The sequence below is a fragment of the Gymnogyps californianus genome, chromosome 4, assembly GCF_018139145.2.
Source record: "Gymnogyps californianus isolate 813 chromosome 4, ASM1813914v2, whole genome shotgun sequence".
Classification (NCBI taxonomy): Eukaryota; Metazoa; Chordata; class Aves; order Accipitriformes; family Cathartidae; genus Gymnogyps; species Gymnogyps californianus.
In genome coordinates, this window is record NC_059474.1 from 82,349,710 (window position 1) to 82,370,508 (window position 20,799).

General features: G+C 72.8%; 1 pseudogene; it reads right to left on the reverse strand.

The window, feature by feature from the left end:
- Positions 1–1,282: 1,282 nt before the first annotated feature.
- On the reverse strand, positions 1,283–3,534 carry LOC127015856 (dynactin subunit 6-like; annotated as a pseudogene).
- Positions 3,535–20,799: the final 17,265 nt, after the last annotated feature.

Sequence of the window (20,799 nt, forward strand, 5' to 3'; positions counted from 1 at the left end):
AGAGCAGAACCTCTCGTGCTGGGAGGGAGATGGAAACGAGCCGTGCCAGCTGGATTCGGGGGAGCGGGAAGTGCCTGGGCCCCAAGAGGGAATCTAAAGCACGGGACAGGTCTAGTTACCGAAACCTGCTGGAGCCTCCTGCTTTTGGGTAAATTCCCAGCGAAAGATTGCCTTATCTTTCGGGAAGGGGAGAAGTCGGAGAGACGTGTTTCATCTCCCGTTGTTTTCCCCCTCCGTGGGCATCTCCACAAAAAGCTTCGGCTGGGGTTGCTCGGGTGGGTGGGCTGGAGAGGCGGTGGCTGGGACGATATCCACAGGCCTTGCTTGGACTCGGCTTTGGGGAAGAGCTGCGGTTTCCCAGCAGCGCCGGACCCCGGGTTGGAATCGCAAAGCCAAAAAAATGGTGGGTTATTATTTTTGATATCCCTGCAGCCGAACTCGGGTGCCGCACCGCGTGTGCCTTGGCCTGTCCCACCTGAAACCCCTGGTCCCAAATCGACCCCCCCCCTGTCCTGCAGCCCAGCTGGTACTTGGGGTTCCGGTTGCTGGTGCTCTCCCCTTTCTCCCCCTCTCTTTTTCCTACGGAAATTTCCGCCCCAACATCGATTTCCTTCTGCGCCGAGGCAAAACGTCGGGCTGCACCGTACAAGGATAGAAAGGGAAGTTGCGAACGACATCCCCGGGGAATCTCGGGGGGCCGGCTGGGAAGCGTGGACGCTTCCGAAGCTCACCCGAAGAATGGCTGACGTGCGGAGGAGCTTCAGCTCCGCTCCGGACCTTCTCTGGGAGGAGAAGCCGAGCAGGAGGCAGCTTTCGGGGGGTCAGGGAGAGAGAGCTGCGCCGGCCCTGGAGCCTTTCCCACCCCACCATCCGCATGGATTTGGGGGTGCGGGGCCGGGACACCCCTCCTCTCCGAGGAGCCCGGCTCTCCCCCGGCGTGGGCTCATCTCCCTCTGCCGGCAGGCCGGGGAAGGAGCGGGGAGGCGACGCCCGGGCTGTCCCCGAGGGATGGCCCCAGCGACATCTTCCCCGAGGGGAAGGGAAGGGAAGGGAAGGGGGCGATGATGATGTGGCTACTTGTATGACCCAGGCACCCTGCGGCGTTACCTGACCCGGAAAGGACTGCAGTGTCGTGTGTCGTCCCCCCCCAGCCCCGGCCAGGTTTGTCAGAAGAGGAGGTGACATTTTATTCCCAAAACAAAGCACGTACAACAGAGTGAGCGCACCAGAGACGACGGATCCAAAGCTGGTCCGAGACGCTCGGCAGAAAATAAATAAGGATGCAAATAAGCAAGACAGGAGACTGGCCGCTTCCCGGGGCCGGGTAGGGCTCGACAGGACCAGACGAAACCCCCAGTCAGCCACCGGCAGCAGAAGGCGCTCAGCTCTTGACAGGAGTGGACGTGGCCTTCACCGTCATCTTTAAGTGATGGTAGTTCGGCAAGATCTTCATCAGGAAATCCAGCTGCAGCGTCTGGGGCTGGAAACAGAGGCAGGGGAGGTCAGGCAGCGGTCCCGCCGCCACGGCGAGGGCAGCCTGCGGAGGATGGGAGGGTGACAGCGTGTCACCCCTGTGTCACACCCACCTGCGGCCGCTCGGTCTGGACGCGGCGGAGGCAGTCGGCCCCGTAGATGACGGTGTTTTCGGGGATCACCTCGTAGGTGTTGATGTTGCAGCAGGCCCCGATGATGCAGCCGCTCGTCAGGATCACGTTCCTGCCGACAAACGCTGCCAGAGGGAGAGAGGAAGCCCGGTGAGAGCCGTGCCCGCGGCGCGGTTACAGCCTGCACCACCAAACCTCAGCGCCAGGAGCCAGCCCAGCTCCCACCAAGGCAGTAACACGCGTGGGTTCTGGGTGAAAATCACAGCTTTGTGACAAGCTGCAGTTTGGCCTCGGCTACAGCAAGACACCACCATGTCATCCTCCGCGGCTCCCAGCGCCTCCAAGAGCAAAACCTCACAAGGGCCGAGGTGATAAGCCGAGACTTACCCTTGGATTCGATGACGTTGTTATCTCCCACCTTCATTGCTTGGGAATCTGCGGGTCCGTGTTAAGGAAAACTGTAAAATGTTTTGCTTTTATTTCAAAAGGCAAACCCCCACGCCATTTTCAAACCGACGCCCTGCACCTTAAATAGCCCTGGGCTGTTTAAACCCCGACAGAGCCCACACATGCTTCCCCTTGCACCGATCCGAAGGCGCGGTGGATCGGACGGTCTGTCTCGCTGCGCAGCAAGGATACAACACCCAACTTCAAAAACGTTGTTGGTGCCAATGACCATTGGTTTGGGCTCACCCCTTCAGTTTCTGGTGTAATATTTTCTGGGTACCTGCAAGACAGAAGAATCTACTTCAAGTTTTGAGATCACCAAGGTACTGTCCCGTTCGGCAGCTCAATTTTGTGAGAGGCTGAAGTTGCGTATATCCCACCCAAGCCAGCCAGACTGCCAGGGTTTTGAGACTGCTTGCCCTTGCACTGGGTCTCTCATTCTCAGGATTAGGATCCTTCTCCTCTGTCAGCTGGAGAAGGATTCACAGAGGGAGGGCTTCTTCCCTAGGCACAGTGCCACACACATACACAAAAGCACAAAAGTTTGTTGTTGTTTTTTTTTTTTCTTTTTAAATTCTACCTCCCCAGGGTTTTTAAGCTAACGCCCTGCTCCTTAAAGAGCTGTAAGCTCACGTTTGACAAGACTGATACGGGATCTGTGCCGAGATATCCCAGAAAACACTGAACCTCTGCAAAACCCCAGCCTGGAACATCAGGATCCCAAACAAACCCTCTCCTCGTCCAGCCTGGTTCGGAGGGACACCCTTGACAGCAAAGCTATGCTGGGAGGGTTAGCGGCGTTGGCTCCCCCGAAATGAGATGCTGGGCTGGGGAACGACCCCCCCCCCCCCCCCCGCCTTGGAGAGCCCTGCGCGTGCCATCCAGCTTCGTACAGACCATTTATGATGAGCGCCTGCTCTCGATCAGGTTGCCTTCCCGATGACGATGGGCCCCGCTTCGGCGATGATCCTGGCCTTGGGTGGATCACCGTCCTGGGCCCTGCCGAGGAACAGCCCGGCGTCACCCCATGGCCGGGGCCCCGACGCCCACAGCAGCACCCCCGGCGACGGGCGGGTTGGGGAAGGAGAAGGGGCGATGGGGGGGGAAACGGGGGACGGGGGGCACTTACCGATGGGTCACGTCCCCGCGGATCTCGCTCTCCACGCACACCACGGCCCCCGGCGCGATCTTCACGCTGCGGGAACGGACGGGGGTCTGTGAGGGAACCGTTGGGGCGCGCGCGGGGAGGTTTGGGGGGGGGGGGGGGAACCGCTGAGGGAGCGGGCGGAGATGCGGGAGGGGAGGGAGAAAGCGGCGGGAAGGCGGCCCCGCCGCGTCCCGGGGGGGGGGGGGGGGGGGGGAACCGGGACCCACCTCTTCTGCACCTTCTCCGCCATGACAGCACTCCCGGCAGCGGCGCCTGCGCGGTGCCGGGCGAAGGGCGGAGTGCGCCTGCGCTGGATCGACCGGCGGGGCAAGGGCCGCGGGGCTTGGGCCGTGCACCTCGGCCTTGCGCTCTCCCCTGGACGCGGGGGTCCGCCGTGAGCGGCTCTTCCCACACCCTCCCTGCGACTCAAAGGCAGCTGGGGTTCGCCCGCAGCGTCCCCGGTGCTACCGGCGGGAGGGGCGAGGGGCGGGCGGGCGCTGGACCCCGCGGCCGATGGGACGCCCCGCCCCGGCCGTTCGCCACGCCCCGCCGGCAGGGCCCGCCCACGCGGAGCCTCCTCCCCCTCCCGGCGGGGCGGGGCGGGCGGCCCCAGAGCGCCTGCGCGGGGCGGGGCGCCGGGAGTTTTGACCCCCGGCGGCCGCCATCTTCCCCTCCCGCCTTCTCCCTCAGTTCCCGCGGGCGGGCGGGCCGGGCCGGGCCGGGTCCCCGGGCGGAGGCTGCGGCCCCGCGGGGCAGCGGCGCCCCGCGGGCGGGGGGGACCTGGCCGGCCCCGCGCCGGGAGCCGCGGGCGGGGCGAGGGGCGGTGTCCGCCCGCCCGCCCCAGGTGAGGAGGGGGGGATCGGCTGGCGAGGCCGGGGCGGGGACCAAGGCCAGAACGGGGAGGGGCGGCGGGTCCGGGCCGGGGTGTGTGGCGAGCGGGGCTGCTCCGGCCCGAAGCCGAGGAGGCTGCGGCGCCGGTGGGCAGTTGCCGCGGGGACGGGACGAGGAGGAGCGGCCGCGCTGCCGGTGGCTCCTCCCGCGTCGGAGCCGGCGGGGCTCGGGGCGCCGGGGAATAAAGCCCGGAGGGCCGGAGCCCGGCGCCCCGCCGTCCTCGCCCGAGCCGCCCGCGGCCACAGGGGCTGGGCCCGCCCGCGGGCCCCCCCGTCCAGTTCGCAAGCACCGCCCGACAGCGCCGGGGCTGCCGGGCCCGTCCCGACCTCACACGCGGGGCTGGGGGGGCTGGGGGCTCGGCCGGGTGCTCGGGGGCTGCGAACCTCGGGCCGGTTTTGGGCTGAGCAGCCCGGGGCAGCGGTGGGTGTCGGGAGAGGTGACCCCCGGCTCCGGGCCTGTCCTGGGGCTCAGCCCGGGCAGAGGGGTGGTGTGGGGGCTCGGAGCCGGGCCCAGGCGTGGGGTTTTCCCGCAGCAGGGCCTGGGCTGGTGAGGCGGAGCAGCAGCTCGGGGGGCTCCGGAGGGAAAGGAGCTCCTGGGGTTTGGGGGCGCGGAGCCGGAGCCGAGGGGTTTCGCAGCTCAGAGGCAGGCTCACCTGCCTGGGTCGGGGGCTCAGGGACCGAGTCGCGTGGTCAGACCCGGGCACGCAGGCTAAACCCCCCAAAGTCCGTGTTTTCCGGCTGAAAAAGGGAGGCTCAGTCAGCCCTGCGTTGTGGGGCCTTGGACGCTCCTGCAGGGGCTCAAAACCGGAGACTAAGAAGTCCCGTGTCTTCAGGGCTTGGCAGCAGAGCCCAAGTCCGGCCTTTGTGGGCCTGGGAAAAAAGCTGACTGGGCGAGTTCGGGGGCTGGAAAAGGAGACCCAGTCCTGGGTTTGGGGCTCAGAAACAGCGATGGAGTCGGGTGCCTTCAGGACCTGAAACCGGGCTCCTGGGGCTCGAAACGGAGACTAAGTCCTGCGTTTTCCAGGCTTGGACACAGGGTCGAGGGGGGCAAAAGCCTGGCTCCCTTCAGGACGAGGGAGGGCAAGCGACGGGGTTTGGGGGCAGAACCGGGCACGGCTGAGCTGGGCCCCTTCCCGCGGAGACTAAGTCCTGCGTGGCGGGGCTCAAAACCAGGCTCCTTTGGCCAATGTGGGGGCTTGAAAGCGGAGTCTTGTGTTCGTGGGGCTTCCAACCAGGGTCGCTCAGGCAATCCTGGGCTTCTGAAAGGGAGACTCAGTCAGTCCTGCGCTTGGGGAGGGTGAGACCCGGCTCATGGGGGCAGTTCGCGGTCTTGAAGAGAGGGACTGAGCAAGTCCTGCGTTTTGGGGCTGGGACACAGAGCCTAAGTAGTCGTGTGTTTTAGTGCTTGGAGAACAGAGCCCAAGTCCCCCGTTGCTGGGGCTGGGAGCCAGGCTCACTGGGGCAGGTTTAGGGCGAGCCTAAGTCCTGCCGGGCTGGGCTCCGCAGCAGAGACTCAGCGCTGTGGTTCTGGGGGCTCCAAGCGGGGCTCATCTGGCCCCGCCGGGCTTGGGGAGCAGAGCCGGTGCCGTGTTTGGGGGCTGGGGGCCGGCCCCCGCCGCTGCTGCAGGGCCCGGCAGCGGAGCCCCAGCCCCGCGGGTTCGGGCTCGGCCCTGGAGCCCCCCCGGCCGTTCCCGGGGCGGGCAGGGCTCCCCCCGGGGAGCTCCCGGAGCACAAGGGGCTCCGGGAGCCGAGGCGCCCCTTGCCCTCCGCGGGCCGTTCCCCGTCGGCGCTCACGGGCCGGGGACCCCGGTGCGGGCACTGCGGGAGCCGGGCAGACCGTGCCGGGCAGCCCCAGCGCCGCCGGCGGTTTCCAGCCTTTATTCGGTGTCCGCGCGGAGCCGCCGGCGCCCGTTCCGTGACACCGACCGCGGCACCGGCAGAGCCCCGGCGGGGAGCGCGGCCGGAGCCCCGGGCAGGAGCGGGCAGCGTGGGGAGGGAACGCGGGACTTGGGGGCCCGGGCCCCGCTCGGGCCCGGAACCCGGAGCGCGGCTGCTCCTGCCCGCGCGGCCGGCCGGGACGGGCCGGGCCGGGCCCGGGCCCGGCTCCGGTGCTGCCGCGGTCCTCCGGCTCCGCGGGGCGGGACGGAGCCCCGGGACCCGCAGCCCGCCCGCCAGGGAGAGGCGGACGGCGACCAGGACCCCCCCGCCGGCTCCGCGCGCCCGCGAGACCCGGCGCTGGCCCCGTCCACAGCCCCAAGCCCGGCCCGGCCTCACCGGCCCCGGGCTCCGCGCAGCCCCCGGAGAAGCCCCCGGGCCGGGGCTCCCTCCCCGCGTCCCGAGCCACGGGTCCCGCCCGGCGCACCGGTACCGACGTCCGCCCCGGTCGGTGGCGGCGCGGTTCTGGCGGCGGAAGAGGAGGCGGCGGGGCGGGGCGGGCGCGGCGGGGCGGGCGGACCAGAGCGCGGGCGCGGGGGGGCCGGCCCAGGTGCGCGGGGCCCGAGGGCGCATGCGCGGGGCGGGGCCCAGGTGCGCGGGGCGGGTCCGAGTGGGCGGGTCCGCAGGGCGCGTGCGCGAGGCGGGACGGGCACAGGTGGGCGGGGCGGGGCGAGGGGAGTGGGCGGGTCCGCAGGGCGGCTGCGCGGGGCGGGGCCGAGCAGATTTGAGCCCCGGCGGCCGCCGTCTCCCCCTTTCCTCGTTCGCCGGTGCCGGTGGCGCGGCCCCGGGGCGGCAGCCGGGCCGGGCCGGGCTCCCCCGGCGGGCCCAGGTGAGGCGCGGGGGGCTCGGCCCGGGGCCGGGAAGCGGGGCAGGGGCCGCGGCCGAGCGGGGGGTGTCGGGGCGGAGGCGGGCGGGCCAGCGGCGGTGCCCGGGCGGCCGCGCTGCCGGTGTCTCCTCCCGCGTCGGAGCCGGCGGGGCTCGGGGCGCCGGGGAATAAAGCCCGGAGGGCCGGAGCCCGGCGCCCCCCGTCCTGGCCCGAGCCGCCCGCGGCCACGGGCCGGTCCCGCCCCCCCCCCCGTCCAGTTCGCAAGCACCGCCCGACAGCGCCGGGGGCCCGTCCCGACCTCACACGCGGGGCTGGGGGGTGTGGGGCTCGGCCGGGGGCTCGGGGCCTGGAGAGCCGGTGCCGGGGCTTCGGGGCTGGAGCAGAGCCCGAGCCCTGCGGGTTTGGGCTGGGGAGGGGAGCCCGCCGGCTCTGGCTGGGGTCAGACCCGGGGCGGGTGCGGGGCGGGTGGGAGGGCGCGGAGGGTGGAGGGCGTGGAGGTGGGGGCAGGAGGGCGGGAGGGGTTGGGAGGGCGTTGGGGGGGTGGAGGCAGGGTGCGTGGACCCCTGCCGGAGGTGGGGGTCCGGTCGCGTTGGTCCCCGCAGCCGGGGAGGCTGGCATGCACCAGGCCGAATTCAACGTCTGAGATAGTCTCTGGGGGGAAAGGCGCTTTTCGCCCACTCTTCCTTCGAGGCGTGTACAACCGGCGGCGGACGGGGATGGAGCAATAAACACAGACTAATGAGGCAGCGTGTGTGCGGTTATGACATTTAATATTCATATGCAAGTGAAGACAGTGATTGATTTACGACCTTGCCAAAAGCCAAGATCGTTTTAACAAGCACGAGCTGGAGCCGCGACCAACTGGAAGTGGCGAGGAGCGGGAGCTGCAGCCAAACTCGAGCTGGAACCATCCGCAAGCGGGCATGGAAATGAGCTGGAGCCGTCCACGAGCTGGAACAGGAACCAAAGCTGAGCTGGGCCTGCAAACGGAACTGGAGCCGTCCACGAGCTGGAGCAGCAACAGACAGGAGCCCGCACGACCAAACCGACGGCACCGGCAATTGGAACGGGACCCAAAACAAATGGGGCCCAAACAACTGAGCTGGAGCCGCGGCGTCACCGGCGGGCGAGCAGGGCTGTCCCCAGCCAGGAGCGGGCAGGCGCAGCGTCGGCCTGGGCGCAGGGCAGCCCGGCTTCTTCCTGGGGCTCCGCAGCTCCCGGCGTGGCTGGGGCTCCTCCTGTCCGTCCGTCCCTGCACAGGGAGAGACGTGGGACAGTCAGACTGTGCCCACAGAGCCCCCGAGCTGCTGCCGCCCCTGCAAACCCGGCTGCCTCCCGGGCACGGGCGGCTCTGCCCGGCGCTTGGGCAGCGGCTCCCCGGTGCCGTGCACCCGCGACGGTGAGGGGAGGGAGAGACGGGGACGGGAGCCCAGCGACGTCCCCTTCTCCCCGGGAGAGCGGAGCGAGAGCCAGGGTCTGGCTGAACCCCCCCCGCCCAGCCCCACACAGCCAGCAGCAGCAGCGGGGGCACAGAGCAACAACCAGCAACCCCCGGGGCTGGGGCCGGCACCGCACCAGTGCCGGCAGGGTCTGGGCCGACCCTGACAGCGCCCGCTCCTGCCCCCCCAAACGTGCGGCACCGACCCGCGGGACCCCCCAGGCCCCCTCCTGCACCCACAAACAGCCACGGGCCACAGGGGCAACCTGCCCAGTGGGCACAGGCTGCGGCCCTGCCGTGCTGAGCTCCCACCGGCACCTGCAGCGACCCACCGGTGCTGCCTTGCCGGTGCCGGGACCTCTCCTTCCCCACGGGGCCCTGCCGGGGGACGGCACCCACTCTCCCGTCCCTCGGCCGCCCCGCCGGCAGGACGAGGGGCAAAGCCATCGTGCCCCGAGCACAAAACCGCTCCCTGAGCTGCGGCCAGCCCGGCTCCCTCGCACCCGCTCGGTCCTGGTGCTCCCGGGGCACGGCAGCCCCCGGCACCCCGCTCCCCTGGCCGGGACAGGACCCCGCCTGCCCCTCCATCCCCGGGGACCCTGCAGGGACCGGCCCCTCCCGCAGCACCGGAGATCCCCGCCGGCACAGCCGGCCCGGGAGCCGAGCACCCCGCTCCCACCGCGCAGCTCCGCTCGGCCGCCGCCGCCGCCTCGGGGCACTCACCTCACCGGGCACGTCCTCGCCGCCGGTGTCCCCCCGGCGCTCACCGCTCGGGGCTGTGCTCCTCGCCCGGGCACCGGATGAGCCTTCCCCACGCGTCGGCACAGCCACCTGGCACCGGGACGGCCGTCGCTGCCGTGCCCGGCCAGGCCGGCTCCACCGTCTCGCCCACGGGGCTGCAGGAGCGGCGTGGGTCCCTGCAGCGGCCTCTGCTCCCACCACAGCACGCTTTGAGCTGAAAAAGAAGGGTTTCGGTCAAAGCAGGGCTTCGCGCAGGGCCCGCAGCCGCCCCCGGGCCCCGCCGTGGCAGCGCCTGCGAGGATGACGCGGGGCAGGGCCGAAGGGCTGCACCCCAGTGGAAACCAGTTCCCCCCAGCAGCAGCAGCTGCCACCCTCACCGGTCCGAGCTCTCCCGGCTCCGGCAGAGCCGGCGCCAGGCCGGAGGGTCTGTCCTGCGGCAGCCGCTCCGGGCAAGAGCTGGGGAGAAAAAACCAGCCGGCGCCTGTGCCGGGAGGAGGGAGCCCGGCGGCAGGAGGGGTCACCGGCCGCCCCGGGAGACCCCCAGCCCCGCCGGGTCCCCGTCTGCCCCGGGTTCCCGGCTGGGAGACGGGGCGTGCGGAGCCCCCGGCGCCGGTCGCCGGCTCAGGTTCGAGCCGGGGCTGATCCCGTGGTGGAAATTGGGAGCTGCCGGGGACCCCCGGCCCACGGGCCGAGCTGCAGCCACGGGACCCCCGAGGAGGGGACCCCCGAGTCGGTCACAGCCAAAACCCGCCGGGAAAGTCACCGGGCCCCAGCCAGGCACCCACGGGGATCCCGCAGCGGGGCAGGGGGAAACCAACCAGCGCAGGCAGGCGCAGGCAGGGCAGCTCCCGCCGCTGGGAAACCCGGGGGGCCGCAGCCGGCCGGTGCCTGCCCAGGGTCCCCGTGGGGTCCCGCCGGAGCCCCCACGAGAGCCGGGGGGTCCGCCCCGGAGGGACGGGGGCAGCACCCGCTGCCTGCGGGGACTCGAGCTTCAGGCAGCGCCTACCGGGCAGCGGCCGGTGCCCCGCTCCCGCCCCGGAGCCTGCGGGCGGAGAGAGAAGGAAGGAAGCGGCCCCGGTTCTGCCCGTTTCCGGTTTGCCCCCGTTTCCCTCGCCCGGCCCCGGCCGGCACCCCGAGGCCGCCCGGGGCGGCCGGGAGATGGCGTCGCCCCCGGTTCCCGCCTGCCGGCTGCGGCCGCCCATTGCCGAGACCGCGTGAGAACCGCGCCCGGGCGGCCCCGGAGGAGCCCCGGGGAGCCGGGACAGCGGGCCCGGCGCGGCTTGCAGCCGGGGCCCGGCAGAGCGGCACCCTGGGCGCGGCCCCGGCTCGGAGCACGCCCGGAGGCGCCGGGGTCGGCTCGGCCCCCGGAGCAGCTCGGCCCCGGCGCGGGCGGGACCCGGGCGTGGCGGGGAAGCGGCCCGGGCGCGGCAGGGGCCCGCCAGCCACAGCCCCGGGACCGGGACCGGGACCGGGACCGGGACCGGACCGGACCGGGACCCCGCTCCCGCCGCCGCCGTTCCCGCGACGGCGGCGCCCCTGGCGGCCGCGAGGGGTTTTGAAGCCTCGGGGGCCGCCGCGCACCTGCCGCCGCCGAGGCACGTGACTGCGGGTGCGCCGCGGGGGCGTGCCCTGATTCGGGGCGTGGGCGGGGAAGGCCGGCGGGGGGGGCGGGAGGCGGGGCGAGGCCGAGAAGGCGGGGGGGGGGGGGCGGAGCCCACGGCGCGCGTGCGGCGGGGCGGAGCCGGCCCGGGTGGGAGGGCGGGGCGAGGGAGTGGCGCGGGTGGCCCGCAGGCGCGCTGCGCGCGCGGGGGCGGAGCCGGCACGGGCGGGGGGCGGGGCGAGGGGGGTGGGCGCTGTTTCGCAGGGCGCCGGGCGCGGGGGGTGGGCGGAGCCCGGCACCCAGTGGGCGGTGGGGCGGGCGGAGGGGCAGTGGGGGGGGGGGGGGGGTGGGGGGAGGGTGGGGGGCGGGCCCGCAGGGGCGCCGGCGCGGCGGGGCGGAGCCGAGCAGATTTTGAGCCCCGGCGGCCGCCGTCTCCCCCCTTTCCTCGTTCGCCGGTGCCGGTGGCGCGGCCCCCGGGGCGGCAGTGGCCGGGTCGGGCTCCCCCGGCGGGCCCAGGTGAGGCGCGGGGGGCTCGGCCCGGCGGCCGGGGCCGCGGCGCCGGGGAATAAAGCCCGGAGGGCCGGAGCCCGGCGCCCCGCCGTCCTCGCCCGAGCCGCCCGCGGCCACACGGGCCCCCCCCCCGGTCAGTTCGCAAGCACCGCCCGACACCGCCGGGGCTGCCGGCCCGTCCCGACCTCACACGCGGGGCGGGGGGGCTGGGGGGCTCGGCCGGGTGCTCGGGGGCTGCGAACCTCGGGCCGGTTTTGCGGCTGAGCAGCCCGGGGGCAGCGGTGGGTGTCGGGAGAGGTGACCCCCGGCTCCGGGCCTGTCCTGGGGCTCAGCCCGGGCAGAGGGGTGGTGTGGGGGCTCGGAGCCGGCCCAGGCGGGGGTTTTCCCGCAGCGGGCCTGGGCTGGTGAGGCGGAGCAGCAGCTCGGGGGGCTCCGGAGGGAAAGGAACCCCTGGGGTTTGGGGCGCGGAGCCGGAGCCGAGGGGTTTCGCAGCTCAGAGGCAGGCTCACCTGCCTGGGTCGGGGGCTCGGGGACCGAGTCGCGTGCTCAGACCCGGGCACGCAGGCTAAACCCCCCAAAGTCCGTGTTTTCCGGGCTGAAAAAGGGAGGCTCGGTCAGCCCTGTGTTGTGGGGCCTTGGACGCTCCTGCAGGGGCTCAAAACCGGAGACTAAGAAGTCTCGGGGCTTGGCAGCAGAGCCCAAGTCCGGCCTTGTGGGCCGGGAAAAAAGCTGACCGGCGAGTTCGGGGGCTGGAAAACGGAGACCCAGTCCTGGGTTTTGGGGGCTCAGAAACAGCGATGGAGTCGGGTGCCTTCAGGACCTGAAACCGGGCTCCTGGGGCTCGAAACGGAGACTAAGTCCTGCGTTTTCCAGGCTTGGACACGGGGTCGAGGGGGCAAAAGCCTGGCTCCCTTCAGGACGAGGGAGGGCAAGCGACGGGGTTTGGGGGGCAGAAACCGGGCACGGCTGAGCTGGGCCCCTTCCCGCGGAGACTAAGTCCTGCGTGGCGGGGCTCAAAACCAGGCTCCTTTGGCCAATGTGGGGGCTTGAAAGCGGAGTCTTGTGTCGTGGGGCTTCCAACCAGGGTCGCTCAGGCAATCCTGGGCTTCTGAAAGGGAGACTCAGTCAGTCCTGCGCTTGGGGAGGGTGAGACCCGGCTCATGGGGCAGTTCGCGGTCTTGAAGAGAGGGGCTGAGCAAGTCCTGCGTTTTTGGGGCTGGGACACAGAGCCTAAGTAGTCGTGTGTTTTAGTGCTTGGAGAACAGAGCCCAAGTCCCCCGTTGCTGGGGCTGGGAGCCAGGCTCACTGGGGCAGGTTTAGGGCGAGCCTAAGTCCTGCCGGGCTGGGCTCCGCAGCAGAGACTCAGCGCTGTGGTTCTGGGGGCTCCAAGCGGGGCTCATCTGGCCCCCGCCGGGCTTGGGGAGCAGAGCCGGTGCCGTGTTTGGGGGCTGGGGGCCGGCCCCCGCCGCCGCTGCTGCAGGGCCCGGCAGCGGAGCCCCAGCCCCGCGGGTTCGGGCTCGGCCCTGGAGCCCCCCGGCCGTTCCCGGGGCGGGCAGGGCTCCCCCCGGGGAGCTCCCGGGAGCACAAGGGGCTCCGGGAGCCGAGGCGCCCCTTGCCCTCCGCGGGCCGTTCCCCGCTCGGCGCTCACGGGCCGGGGACCCCGGTGCGGGCACTGCGGGAGCCGGGCAGGCCGTGCCGGGGCAGCCCCAGCGCCGCCGGCGGTTTCCAGCCTTTATTCGGTGTCCGCGCGGAGCCGCCGGCGCCCGTTCCGTGACACCGGACCGCGGCACCGGCAGAGCCCCGGCGGGGAGCGCGGCCGGAGCCCCGGGCAGGAGCGGGCAGCGTGGGGAGGGAACGCGGGACTTGGGGCCCCGGGCCCCGCTCGGGCCCGGACCCCGGAGCGCGGCTGCTCCTGCCCGCGGCGCCGCGCCGCGGACGGCGAGGCCGGGCCCGGGCCCGGCTCCGGTGCTGCCGCGCTCCTCCGGCTCCGCGGGGCGGGACGGAGCCCCAGGACCCGCAGCCCGCCCGCCAGGGAGAGGCGGACGGCGACCAGGACCCCCCCGCCGGCTCCGCGCGCCCGCGAGACCCGGCGCTGGCCCCATCCACAGCCCCAAGCCCGGCCCGGCCTCACCGGCCCCGGCTCCGCGCAGCCCCCGGAGAAGCCCCCGGCCGGGGCTCCCTCCCCGCGTCCCGAGCCACGGGTCCCGCCCGCGCACCGGTACCGGCGTCCGCCCCGGTCGGTGGCGGCGCGGTTCTGGCGGCGGAAGAGGAGGCGCGGGCGGGAGGCGGGGCGCGGCGAGAAGGCGGGGCGGAGCCCAGAGCGCGGGCGCGGGCGGGGCCGGCCCAGGTGCGCGGGGCCCGAGGGCGCATGCGCGGGCGGGGCCCAGGTGCGCGGGGCGGGTCCGAGTGGGCGGGTCCGCAGGGCGCGTGCGCGAGGCGGGACGGGCACAGGTGGGCGGGGCGGGGCGAGGGGAGTGGGCGGGTCCGCAGGGCGGCTGCGCGGGGCGGGGCCGAGCAGATTTGAGCCCCGGCGGCCGCCGTCTCCCCCTTTCCTCGTTCCCGGTGCCGGTGGCGCGGCCCCGGGCGGCAGCGGCCGGGCCGGGCCGGGCCGGGCTCCCCGGCGGGCCCAGGTGAGGCGCGGGGGGCTCGGCCCGGGGCCGGGAAGCGGGGCAGGGGCCGCGGCCGAGCGGGGGGTGTCGGGGCGGAGGCGGGCGGCCCAGCGGCGGTGCCCGGGCGGCCGCGCTGCCGGTGTCTCCTCCCGCGTCGGAGCCGGCGGGGCTCGGGGCGCCGGGGAATAAAGCCCGGAGGGCCGGAGCCCGGCGCCCCCCGTCCTGGCCCGAGCCGCCCGCGGCCACAGGGGCCCCCCCCCCCCCGTCCAGTTCGCAAGCACCGCCCGACAGCGCCGGGGCTGCCGGGCCCGTCCCGACCTCACACGCGGGCTGGGGGGTGTGGGGCTCGGCCGGGTGTTCGGGCCTGGAGAGCCGGTGCCGGGGCTTCGGGACTGGAGCAGAGCCCGAGCCCTGCGGGTTTGGGCTGGGGAGGGAGCCCGCCGGCTCTGGCTGGGGTCAGACCCCGGGGCCGGGGTGGCGGGGGCAGCGGGGGGTGGGAGGGCGTTGGGAGGGTGTGGGGGCAGGAGGGCCTTGGGGGGGTGGGAGGGGGTGGGCAGGGTGCGTGGGCCCCCGCCGGAGGTGGGGGTCCGGTCGCGTTGGTCCCCGCAGCCGGGGAGGCTGGCATGCACCAGGCCGATTCAACGTCTGAGATAGTCTCTGGGGGGAAAGGCGCTTTTCGCCCACTCTTCCTTCGAGGTGTGTACAACCGGCGGGACGGGATGGAGCAATAAACACAGACTAATGAGGCAGCGTGTGTGCGGTTATGACATTTAATATTCATATGCAAGTGAAGACAGTGATTGATTTACGACCTTGCCAAAAGCCAAGATCGTTTTAACAAGCACGAGCTGGAGCCGCAGACCAACTGGAAGTGGCGAGGAGCGGGAGCTGCAGCCAAACTCGAGCTGGAACCATCCGCAAGCGGGCATGGAAATGAGCCGGAGCCGTCCACGAGCTGGAACAGGAACCAAAGCTGAGCTGGGCCTGCAAACGGAACTGGAGCCGTCCACGAGCTGGAGCAGCAACAGACAGGAGCCCGCACGACCAAACCGACCGGCACCGGCAACTGGAACGGGACCCAAAACAAACGGGGGCCCAAACAACTGAGCTGGAGCCGCGGCGTCACCGGCCGGGCGAGGCAGGGCTGTCCCCAGCCAGGAGCGGGGCAGGCGGCAGCGTCGGCCTGGGCGCAGGCAGCCCGGCTTCTTCCTGGGGCTCCGCAGCTCCCGGCGTGGCTGGGCTCCTCCGTCCTCGTCCGTCCGTCCCTGCACAGGGAGAGACGTGGACAGTCAGACTGTGCCCACAGAGCCCCCGAGCTGCTGCCGCCCCTGCAAACCCGGCTGCCTCCCGGGCACGGGCGGCTCTGCCCGGCGCTTTGGGCAGCGGCTCCCCGGTGCCGTGCACCCGCGACGGGAGGGGAGGGAGAGACGGGGACGGGAGCCCAGCGACGTCCCCTTTCTCCCCGGGAGAGCGGGCGAGAGCCAGGGTCTGGCTGAACCCCCCCGCCCAGCCCCACAGCAGCAGCAGCAGCAGCAGCAGCGGCGTGGCACAGAGCAACAACCAGCAACCCCCGGGGCTGGGGCCGGCACCGCACCAGTGCCGGCGTGGTCTGGGCCGGACCCCGACAGCGCCCGCTCCTGCCCCCCCAAACGTGCGGCACCGACCCGCGGGACCCCCCAGGCCCCCTCCTGCACCCACAAACAGCCACGGCCACAGGGCAACCTGCCCAGTGGGCACAGGCTGCGGCCCTGCCGTGCTGAGCTCCCACCGGCACCTGCAGCGACCCACCGGTGCTGCCTTGCCGGTGCCGGGACCTCTCCTTCCCCACGGGGAGCCCTGCCGGGGGACGGCACCCACTCTCCCCGTCCCTCGGCCGCCCCGCCGGCAGGACAGGGGCAAAGCCATCGTGCCCCGAGCACAAAACCGCTCCCTGAGCTGCGGCCAGGCCCGGCTCCCTCGCACCCGCTCGGTCCTGGTGCTCCCGGGGCACGGCAGCCCCCGGCACCCCCGCTCCCCTGGCCGGGACAGGACCCCCGCCTGCCCCTCCATCCCCGGGACCCTGCAGGACCCGGCCCCTCCCGCAGCACCGGAGATCCCCGCCGGCACAGCCGGCCCCGGGAGCCGAGCACCCCGCTCCCACCGCGCAGCTCCGCTCGGCCGCCGCCGCCGCCTCGGGGCACTCACCTCACCGGGCACGTCCTCGGCCGCCGGTGTCCCCCGGCGCTCACCGCCTCGGGGCTGTGCTCCTCGCCCGGGCACCGGGATGAGCCTTCCCCACGCGTCGGCACAGCCGCCTGGCACCGGGATGGCCGTCGCTGCCCGTGCCCGGCCAGGCCGGCTCCACCGTCTCGCCCACGGGGCTGCAGGAGCCGGCGTGGGTCCCTGCAGCGGCCTCTGCTCCCACCACAGCACGCTTTGAGCTGAAAAAGAAGGGTTTCGGTCAAAGCAGGGCTTCGCGCAGGGCCCGCAGCCGCCCCCGGGCCCCGCCGTGGCAGCGCCTGCGAGGATGACGCGGGCAGGGCCGAAGGGCTGCACCCCAGTGGAAACCAGTTCCCCCCAGCAGCAGCAGCTGCCACCCTCACCGGTCCGAGCTCTCCCCGGCTCCGGCAGAGCCGGCGCCAGGCCGGAGGGTCTGTCCTGCCGGCAGCCGCTCCGGGCAAGAGCTGGGCAGAAAAAACCAGCCGGCGCCTGTGCCGGGAGGAGGGAGCCCGGCGGCAGGAGGGGTCACCGGCCGCCCCGGGAGACCCCCAGCCCCGCCGGGTCCCCGTCTGCCCCGGGTCCCGGCTGGGAGATGGGGCGTGCGGAGCCGCCGCGGCCGGTCGCCGGCTCAGGGTTCGAGCCGGGCTGATCCCGTGGTGGAAATCGGGAGCTGCCGGGGACCCCGGCCCCACAGGCCGAGCTGCAGCCACGGGACCCCCGAGAGGGGACCCCCGAGAGGGGACCCCGAGAGTCGGAGCCAAAACCCGCCGGGAAAGTCACCGGGCCCCAGCCGGGCACCCACGGGGGATCCCGCAGCGGGGCAGGGGGAAACCAACCCAGCGCAGGCAGGGCAGGCAGGGCAGGCAGGGCAGCTCCCGCCGCTGGGAAACCCGGGGGGCCGCAGCCGGCCGGTGCCTGCCCAGGGTCCCCCGTGGGTCCCGGCCGGAGCCCCCCACCGAGAGCCGGGGGGTCCGGCCCCGGGAGGGGACGGGGGCAGCACCCGCTGCCTGCGGGGACTCGAGCTTCAGGCAGCGCCTACCGGGCAGCGGCCGGTGCCCCCGCTCCCGCCCCGGAGCCTGCGGGCGGAGAGAGAAGGAAGGAAGCGGCCCCGGTTCTGCCCCGTTTTCCCGGTTTGCCCCGTTTCCCTCGCCCGGCCCCGGCCGGCACCCCGAGGCCGCCCGGGGCGGCCGGGAGATGGCGTCGCCCCCGGTTCCCGCCTGCCGGCTGCGGCGCCCATTGCCGAGACCGCGTGAGAACCGCGCCCGGGGCGGCCCCGGAGGAGCCCCGGGAGACGGGACAGCGGGGCCCGGCGCGGCTGCAGCCGGGGCCCGGCAGAGCGGCACCCTGGGCGCGGCCCCGGCTCGGAGCACGCCCGGAGGCGCCGGGGTCGGCTCGGCCCCCGGAGCAGCTCGGCCCCGGCGCGGGCGGGACCCGGGCGTGGCGGGGAAGCGGCCCCGGGCGCGGCAGGGGCCCCGCCAGCCACGGGACCGGGACCGGACCGGGACCGGGACCGGGACCGGGACCGGGACCGGGACCGGGACCGGGACCGGGACCGGGACCCCGCTCCCGCCGCCGCCGTTCCCGCGACGGCGGCGCCCCCTGGCGGCCGCGAGGGGTTTTGAAGCCTCGGGGGCCGCCGCGCACCTGCCGCCGCCGAGGCACGTGACTGCGGGTGCGGCCGCGGGGGCGTGCCCTGATTCGGGGCGTGGGCGGGAAGGCAGGCGTGGGCGGGAGGCGGGGCGAGGCGAGAAGGCGGGGCGGAGCCCAGGGCGCGTGCGCGGGGCGGAGCCGGCCCGGGTGGGAGAGCGGGGCGAGGGGAGTGGGCGGGTCCGCAGGGCGCGTGCGCGGGGCGGGGCCGGCACGGGTGGGCGGGGCGGGGCGAGGGGAGTGGGCGTGTTCGCAGGGCGCCGTCGCGGGGCGGGGCCGTCGCGGGTGGGCGGGGCGGAGTGGGGCGGGGCGAGGGGAGTGGGCGTGGCCGCATGCGCCGGCGCGGGGCGGGGCCGGCACGGGTGGGCGGGGCGAGGGGAGTGGGCGTGTTCGCAGGGCGCGTGCGCGGGCGGGCCGGCACGGGTGGGCGGGGCGGGGGGGGAGTGGGCGGGTCCGCAGGGCGCGTGCGCGGGGCGGGGCCGGCACGGAGGGGCGGGGCGGGGCGAGGGGAGTGGGCGGGGTCGCAGGGCGCGTGCGCGGGGCGGGGCCGGCACGGGGGGGCGGGGCGGGGCGAGGGGAGTGGGCGTTTTCGCAGGGCGCGTGCGCGGGGCGGGGCCGTCGCGGGGGGGCGTGGCGGAGTGGGGCGGGGCGAGGGGAGTGGGCGTTTTTGCAGGGCGCGTGCGCGGGGCGGGGCCGGCACGGGTGGGGCGGGGCGAGGGGAGTGGGCGTTTTCGCAGGGCGCGTGCGCGGGGCGGGGCCGGCCCGGGTGGGTGGGCGGGGCGAGGGGAGTGGGCGGGTCCGCAGGGCGCGTGCGCGGGGCGGGGCCGGCACAGGTGGGTGGGGCGGGGCGAGGGAGTGGGCGGGTCCGCAGGGCGCCGTCGCGGGGCGGAGCCGGCACAGGTGAGCGGGGCGGGGCGAGGGGAGTGGGCGTGTTCGCAGGGCGCCGGCGCGGGGCGGGGCCGGCACAGGTGGGCGGGGCGAGGGGAGTGGTGTAGTCGCAGGGCGCGTGCGCGGGCGGGGCCGGCACGGGTGCGTGGGGCGGGGCGAGGGGAGTGGGCGTGACCGCGGGGCGCCGGCGCGGGGCGGGGCCGGTACGCGGTCGCGGGGCGGGGCGAGGGAGTGGGCGGGTCCGCGGGCACCGGCGCGGGGCGGGTCCGGCACGGGTGCGTGGGGCGGGGCGAGGGGAGTGGGCGTGGTCGCTGGGCACCGGCGCAGGGCGGGGCCGGTACAGGTGGGCGGGGCGGGGCGAGGCGAGTGGGCGGGGCCGAGCAGATTTGAGCCCCGGCGGCCACCGTCTCCCCCCTTTTCTCGTTCGCCGTTCCCGGTGGCGCTGCCCCGGGGCGGCAGCGGCCGGGCCGGGCCGGGCTCCCCCGGCGGGCCCAGGGCTCGGCCCGGGGCCGGGAAGCGGGGAAGGGGCCGCGGCCGAGCGGGGCCACCGCCGCGGGGGGGTGTCGGGGTGGAGGCGGGCGGCCCAGCGGCGGTGCCCGGGCGGCCGCGCTGCCGGTGGCTCTGCCGAGGAGCCCCGAACACCATCTTTTGGTGGTACCCTATCTAATGTTTGTAGTATGCCCAGAACAGTTATTATTTGTTTTGCAAGCGTTTATAAAATAATTAGTTAATAATTATTCAGTATTAAAGTATGATATTAATCTTTAGGTTATGACAGTGAATGATTTGCTGCCTGTCATATGCCCAGAGTGCATTAAGGAGCAGAAGGTGGAATCAGCTCGTGCTGGAGCTGCACCGAGCTTCGACATCTTCGGTTTCCAACCGGTTTTCAATGTTTATACACCACTTTCACTATTTGTAAGCTAAATATTCCCTATGTATTCAGCATTAAATTTTGATATTCATATTCAAGCAGCGGGGACAATTTAAAACCTCACGAAAGGCTCTCTTCGGCACTGAAAGACAAGCACAGTCTTTCATTTCTGATATTTGTTCAGTGGTTATGCAATGCTTTGAATATTTAACTTGGTCGATGTCTATGAATACATTATTTACTTTTTATACAATATTAAGGTATGACATTACTATTCAGGTGATGACAGGGGTGTATGACCTGTTGAAAACCGAGCCTGCTGTAAGGAACAGAGGCTGTAAAGCGCTGGAGGAAAAGGTACTTTCTAGAGCCAAACCACGAGCACCCACTGGCTTCGAGATCCACTGCCTGTTCAGTATTTTTACAGCAGCTTCTACATGTATTAATTAGCCAGTACCAATTACTAAGTACTTACTCTTTGTAAATGGCGGTGTTCACTGTTGAACGACGATATTCGCACTTGAACGCTGGCAGGGATCAGGGGGAGCACAGGGTGGCCAGGGGGCTTCAGCCCAGCCACAGGTTCCCTGCTCCGACCCACCCGCTCCGGGTACCCCGGCGGAGCCTCCCCCCGCCCCCGGGGCCGTTCCTCAGCTGTGTTTGGTGCCCGGATTTCGCCCCCCCCAGTTCCCCCCTCGACAGCGGCCCCGCACGGAGGGGGACACCCCCCGCCCCCGCCCCGGTACCCCCCGAACCCCCGCCGCTACCTGCCGCCCCGGTACGGCGGCGCCCCCTGGCGGCGCGGAGGGACACAGCAGGGCGCGGCGACACGCACCCCCCCCCGCGTCATGGCGCCCCCTGGCGGACGCGGAGGGAACACAGCAGGGCGCGGCGACACACCGCCCCCCCCGTCATGGCGCCCCCTGGCGGACGCAGGGCGGCGGTGCTGAGCGCAGCGCCACCTGGTGGGCGTGGGGCAGCACCGCAGCTCCCGGTACCGGCACCGGTACCCTCACGGTAAGCGTTGCAGGGCCGGCGCGGGCAGCGCAGCGGGTATCGCCCCCGCTGGCACCGCAGGAAGAGGTCACGGCAAGCCCCCGTGGTGAGAACATCCAGCAACCTCCCCGTCCCCCATCGCCGGGACGCAGCCCCGAGGGGCTCCCCCCTACCCCGCGCCCCACCGGGAACAACGGGGGCTGAAGGAGGGGAGGCGCAGCGAAAGGACACCCGGGTCACGCTCTGCCTCGGGTTTACAGTCAGACTTTACTCTCTGGCGCGCGGTGAGACGGGACAAGTTAACGCCCCGCCGTGCTATACAATTCGTGTCCCGGCCGCCCCCCCCCCCAGCCAGCACCGCCCCAAAGCGAACCTCCCAGCCCCCCAATACTGAGCACCATGTTTGCAGTTTGTTTTTTCTGCAGGGTTTTGCCTCATTTTAAGAAGC